The 6,860-nt window shown below is 34.4% G+C and overlaps 1 protein-coding gene across 2 annotated transcripts in view; it reads right to left on the bottom strand.

Moving 5' to 3' along the window:
• Positions 1-496, bottom strand: part of LOC101899342 (probable serine/threonine-protein kinase DDB_G0282963) — a 548,840-nt gene extending 548,344 nt beyond the window's left edge. For both annotated transcript variants that reach the window (XM_059122912.1, XM_059122910.1), the window contains exon 1: positions 103-496. The gene's annotated coding sequence lies outside the window, so the exon portion shown is untranslated. The remainder of the gene's footprint in view (positions 1-102) is intronic.
• Between the last annotated feature and the right edge of the window lie 6,364 nt (positions 497-6,860).

Consider the following 6,860-nt stretch of genomic DNA (forward strand, 5'->3'; position numbering starts at 1 on the left):
AGTATAAAAACAGGATTTTTCTTTATTTCTTTCTTTAGGCCAGAAGGAAAACTTGGTAGGAAATTTTCTTTGTTTTTTCTCTTTTTTCTAATTAATTCTCACTTTAAGGACTTTACTTCAACTCTCTTTTACACACGCACACGAACAAACAATTTGTTTTATTTTTTTTATTTCGTTATAACTTCTTTTCAAGTTCCTAATGGAACTTGACTTGGTTACTTTTGCAGAGGATTTAATTTCATTATTTATTTTCCATTTTTTTTCTCTTTTTGAAATTCCTTTAAATCATTTGTTTTCCATCTCTCTATCTGCCTTTCTCTTTCACACTTGTATACACTTTATGCAATAACGTTGTTCATCTCTGGCTTGCTGACTTGCTAAGCGCGCTAGAATACGTTTTCTAAAGGAGTACAATGAAGGACTAAATACTCAACGCAAAAAATATTGCCAAATTGCATGGATTCATTCTCCTTTGGCTTAAGGATATTCTCATGTTCAGAGATGAAGATTCGCATTGCAAGTTTTGCAGGGCTGAATAAGTTTTGCCAAAGCTAAATAGTTTATTTTCCAACTCGAGCTTTTCTCGCAACTTTGCCAAATGTATGTAAAGCTTTCTCTTTCATTTCATTTCTGTTTTGTTTTAGTTAGTTGTCTGAAAGCTTTTTTGCCAATATATATTTTTTGACATTTTCTTAACCATCTATTCCAAGTGAACTGTGCAGGTAAACCTTTTGTACATGTTATATACCAGAATATTGGAAACTGTTGCATGTGGACTTGATTCATAGACGGCTATTGAGGAAGGTCTGATCAGATGTTTTTCGATGGTACATCAAAATATGGGCAGATAGACATGTATCTATATAGAAAATTGTGGACGAGAAGAGATTGATTACTTCGTTGACGCCCAGAAAAAAAAACGGCTAGAGCTAGAATCTGGAAATTTGGCATATAGGTACCTATTGGTGGGCGATATGGCGAGGGTTTTGAAATATCATACTAAAAACACCGTTTTTGGATCAAAAATTACCCATTTCAAATTTAGGAGCAATATTTTCTACATAGATAACTTGGTGTCTTTTTTCTTCAATTTTTAAATGTAGGTAACTATTGAAGCGGGTTATAAGATAAGGTACTGTTTGTGGAAATTCCTAATAAAAAGCTATTGAAGAGTACTAAATGTTGCACTTTTACAGCCTGAATTCTGAAAATGTATATTTAGCACTGGCTGAGAGATGTTCTGAGAATGTTCTTCTTAAAATCATTCTCAAAAAACTTACATTTTTGGTGTTTACAAATGCATCGAAATGAAAGAGAAGAGCTAAAATTCGTTAAATTATCATGGATATTTACATTTAAAAGAAGTAAATATCAGTAAATCTTTATTGGAAATGTACTAAATGTAAAGGAGTTAAGGAGTTAGAATTCAAAAATTTAACACGAAGTCATTGAAGGGACGAGATAAAATGGGATTCCTGGAAATTAAAGCTTAAAGGAAATGAAGTGTTCGAAAAGTGAGTGATTTGTAAAAGATAGGACTTCGAAATTTGGTAAGAGAGGCTCTCTTGGATTGGATAATGTGACATTTTTGGCAAAGTACAAAGTACAAGAAGGTATTTAAGTGCCCGTACATGGTCAAAATGCGAAACATCAAAATGCAAGACATCAAAACCGTGTACGTGTGTATGAAGCTTTCAGCGCACATTGTTAATGCATTCATTTTGCTTTTGATTACGTGCTGTACAGAAATGTCGGTAACGGACTATAAAGTTATTATATTCTTCACATATAATATCCAAAAGTGCGGTAAATTTCCAACAACTCAATAACATGTTTTTTCGCTTTAAAAAAAACGTCACAAATGAGAATGTACATGATGCCTTTCATACGTCAAAATCTGATTTTTCTGATTCTGATTCTGAGTTTTCATCATGCATCGTGAAGCATAAATAAAAATTTTGTACGGGGCACTTTAAGCTTCAACTTTGAAATTTTAAAAGCAGATCCGCATTGAGCCTGTGAAACATGTTGGGAATACCAAACTCAAAGAAATCAAAAACCTCTTATTTCTACAAAATCTAATCAAATTTGTCATTCAAGGAAGAGGGACCCTTTAAAAGGCGGATGTGAAGAAATTCTGGGACAACCCTCTTTTAAGGGTACAAAAAGTACTTAGAGGTTGAAAATGAAGCAGCGTTGAAATGGGCGATAAACAAAAACTAAAGCTATGAAAGCCACACAAGAGCACGAAGCCGATCGGCTCCCAGTGGGTGCACAGCCGCCGCCGACTTTTTTAAGTCATCTGAACCGCTGATGTATACGGCTCTCATCGTCTCAAAAATGCGAAAAAATGCATGCAGCATGTTTGTATAAATATGCCTTTTAATCTTATCGATTAATAAACCTATTATTCCATAGTGGTAAGGGTATTATGTCTTTGTACATTTATTTTCTATTACAAAACCTTTGTCAACTTTTGTATCTAACGAATTTTGATGGAGTGGCAGCCACACGGCTTGCTAAAAAGTCATTGTGTTGTTGCTTGTTCATCAAAAGTAGGAGAAGTATTAAACAAAAATTTGCTAAAGATATATTAAAAACTATTTATTTAAAGAATTCTGTTAATGCAAAGACAAGCAGCCTGCATTCTGCAATATTAAACAAGTAAAAAAGCAGTAAGTTCGGCCGGGCCGAACTTAGAATACCCTCCACCATTTCGAACAAATTAGGACATTTTCAACAAATAAAAATAAAATCTATTAAAAATTCTGTTAAAATCTCGGAAGGTGCCGATATATGGGGGGATAAACGATATTGTGGACCTATAGAGACAAATCTATGTCTAGGGACACAAATAACTCCTTGTATAGAATTTAGGACACTTCTATTTAAAAATGTGGCTAAAATCATCAAAATACCGAAAATCGGGGGTACCGTTATAAGGGGGATATACGATATCGTGGACCTATACAGAGAACTCCCTGTTAGGGGGTAAAGTGTTCACAAAGAACCCCTTGTGTAGAATTTCAGACAATTCCGTTGAAAAATGTAGGTAAAATTATCAAAATTCTGAATATCGGGGATACCGTTATATGGGGGCTATACGATATCGTGAACCTATATAGATAATTCTCTTCCAAGGGATAAGGTATCCACAAGGAACTCCTTGTATGGATTTTCAGACAGTTCTGTTGAAAAAATTATCTAAAATCGTCAAAATACCGAATATCGGGGGGTACCGTTATATGGGGGATACACGATATCGTGGACCAATATAGGCACTTCTCTTTCAGGGGGTAAAGTACACAGAAAGGACTTCTTGTGTGGAATTTCAGACAATTCCATTACAAAATGTGGCTAAAATAATCAAAACGCCGAATATCGGGGGGTACCGTCATGTGGGGGCTATACGATATCGTGGAACGATATAGCCCATCTTCAAACTTGACTTGCCTGCAGACAAAAGACAGATCTGGGCAAAATTTTAGCTTCATATCTTAATTTGTTCTGCCTGTAGCGTGATTACAACAGACGGACAGGCGGACAGAAGGACGGACATGGCTAAATCGTCTTAGAATTTTACGCTGATCAAGAACATATATATACTTTGTTGGGTCTAAAATGATTATTTCGATGAGTTACAAACGGAATGACGAATACAAAAATATGGGTATAAAAATACAATTTTTTGTTCATGATAACAATGCGGCCGTCGAACCATTTTATCAAATTAGTATATTTATACCCTACACCACAAGGTGGTCAAGGTATTATGTCTTTGTGCATTTGTTTGTAACAGGTAAAGGAAGCGAGATAGACCCATAGTGACTTTTGAGGATCTCCATAGAATCACTTTCTGAGTTGATTTATGCATGTCAGTCCCTCCGTCCGTCCGTTTGTCATTGTATACTTGTGAACAAAATGCTGGTCGCATTTATTATTCGATTGACATAAAATTTACTAACTAACATTTGTTTGTGCCCAAGGACGAACCCTATTGAAATTGGAGATAATCGGAAATTTAAATATAACTCCCATATATACCTTCGTCCGATTTGCCTTTTATTGTGCACAAAACGTGTAATATCAGAATAGTATGGAATTTTGCACATACAACCGCAGCCGTAATATGCACTCCGTAACAAAGATATTCAGGGAAATATATCAAATACAGTTCAGAAATATCTTTGCCAAATTTTATCAAGATCGGTTCGATTTGGATATAAATACCTTTATCTTTATCCGATTTTAAATTAATTGTGCACCAAATGGGCTATACAAGTCCGAATTTAAAAGATACAAATGCTTCGACATACTTAGTCCTTTGAACTTTAAATTACAATTATAATCATAGCATGTATGATTGAATTCTCCCATAAAACTTTTATTTGTTATGTGGAGCTCTACTAAAATAGCAAAGAGGTGTAGGGTATCATAAAGTCTGCCCCGCATAAGCCTTCTCGTAGTAATATCATGCACTCTATCGCAATGCTATTTAGTATAAAAAAGTGTCCGCCAAATTTAGTGAAAATCCATTCACAATTGGATATTCCTCCTCATTCATTAGTTCCCTCTGAAACCAAACTATAAGTGCTCTAAAGCCAAATGTTGATGGGTGGTATGATCTACTTCAAAAAAATTTTTTTGTTACGGGAGCTCTACTTATAGTTGGCCTCGCCCGACTTTTGACTTTTCCTTACTGGATTTATTACAAGTGAATTACTAAATAAAAATAAAACAAACAAGTAAAAAAACATTAAGTTCGGCCGGGCCAAACTTTTAATACCCTCCACCTTAGGGTAAAGGAAACATTAGAGCCCATTATGACCCACATATACCAATTTTAAGACATATTCCTGGGAAAATGTGCCAAAAGTCATCAAAATACCGAATATCGGAAAATACGGCTATATGGGGCTATACAATAACATGGACCTATGCATACAGCGTTTCGCCAAAAGAGCTAGAACCCATTAAGACGAACAAATACCCATTTCTAGACAAATCCGCGAAGAAATGTGGCAAAAACCATCAAAACCCTTCTTTCCAAGGTGGAGGGTACAAAATATAATTTGTCTCTTTGATATACACTGGTGGCCAAAACTAAAGCAACTGAAATTACAAGGAAAATGAATGCCCTGTAACTTTTTCAAAAATTAAGAAAATGAGAAAGTTTTTCTTGTTTTAAATTAGGCACTTTATTCACTTTTTAAAAAGCTAAAACATAAAACCAAAATTCATTTTTATATAAAAAATAATGTTTGGTAAAACCAATTAACCCGATTTTGGCTTGGATAAAACAAGTAGTACTGCCCAAAAAATTTTAAAAATGGCTAGAAGCAAATACAGTACCTGAATAAAACAGCAAATTATCAGTGACTATCAAAACAACATATCACAGAAAATGTTTTCCGAGAAATATATCATAAATATTTATGTGATTTCATAATTATTTCTGTATACTAAGTCGTTTTTTTTTTTGAAACTGGATCAGTAGTAACAGTCTATAACGGATGAAGGCCGTGAAAAACTTCAGCCCGTACTGATCCACAAATTGTGAGAGGAATAAAAAACAACTATTTAAGAGTTCAACTGGATTGGTGAGAGAGCAATCATTGGATATAAGCTCGAGATCAGTGCGTAGACGAGTAGTGGCAGCTGGTCTGCATGCCCGTAAGACATCAAAAAACCATTTATATCTGACAAAATCAAAAAGGCGTTCGGTAACGACAATATTAAGTGGAATCAAGCTCAATGGAAAAAAACATTATTTCTGGGATGAGTCTACGTTTAATACTAAAGGCTCAGGCGTGAAAAATTTTACGGTGAGAAGACCAAAAAATGAAGGACTCAAGCCGCAGTGTTGCAAAAGTACAGTGAAGCATGAGGGAGGGTCAAAAATGGCGTGTCGCTGTTTTTCTTTCTATGGACTTGGGCCTATCCATAAAATAAAGGAAGTTGTGGATCGGTTTGTTTACAAAGATGTGTTGGACATCACGTTATTCCCTTACGCTGAGTAAAATATTCGGCTGATTTGGATGTTTCAGCATGACAATGATCCCAAACTTGTATCAAAGCTTGTCAAATATTGGTCGCGGGAGTCAAAAATTCATGTTTTGTTATGGCCGGCACAATCACCTGACCTAAACTCCTTAGAAAGCCTTTGGAGTATCGTAGATAGGAAGATCAAGAGAGATTCGGAAATAAATAAGCACAACATTTTCCAAAGAATTCGGGGTGCCTGGGAAAGCACACCCAAGGATCAAATTGAGCGTGTTATAGATTCAATGCCTCGTAGGTGTGCAGCTGCTATCAAAAATAATAGTTATGATATCGCCAAAATTTAATTATTTTAAAATAAAAAATCAAAAGTTGCTTCAGTTTTGACCAAGCAAAAATTGGGTCATTTTAGTTTTCCACATATTATTTTTCGTTCAAAATTATTTTTGTTTTTTTTTTTAATTTTTGTTTTTTAAAAGTGAATTAAACCCCTCATTTAAAACTGGAAAAATAATTACGATTTGTTTATTTTTGTAAAAGTTACAGGACATTTATTGTCTTTGCGATATAAGTTGCTTTTTTAAGTTGCTTTAGTGACTCCTGACTATTGGTATATTACAAGTTTCGACCACATTTTCCAACAAAATCATTATTATAATTTAAAACTTCTTGTTCTTTGTGGGTAGATAAATTTCCCCATATAACAAATTTTGAATATAACCGATTTGACCATAACTTAAGTTTTCTCATGGTGTAGGATTTAAAAAGTCGTTGCAGCCGAACATAAAGTCTTCTACCTGTGTCTTCTCTATCAATTTAATATTTTCAAACAAATTAAACTTTTTCGTTAAAACTTTTCA

The sequence above is a fragment of the Musca domestica genome, unplaced genomic scaffold (assembly GCF_030504385.1).
Source record: "Musca domestica strain aabys unplaced genomic scaffold, Musca_domestica.polishedcontigs.V.1.1 22, whole genome shotgun sequence".
NCBI classification, from domain to species: Eukaryota; Metazoa; Arthropoda; class Insecta; order Diptera; family Muscidae; genus Musca; species Musca domestica.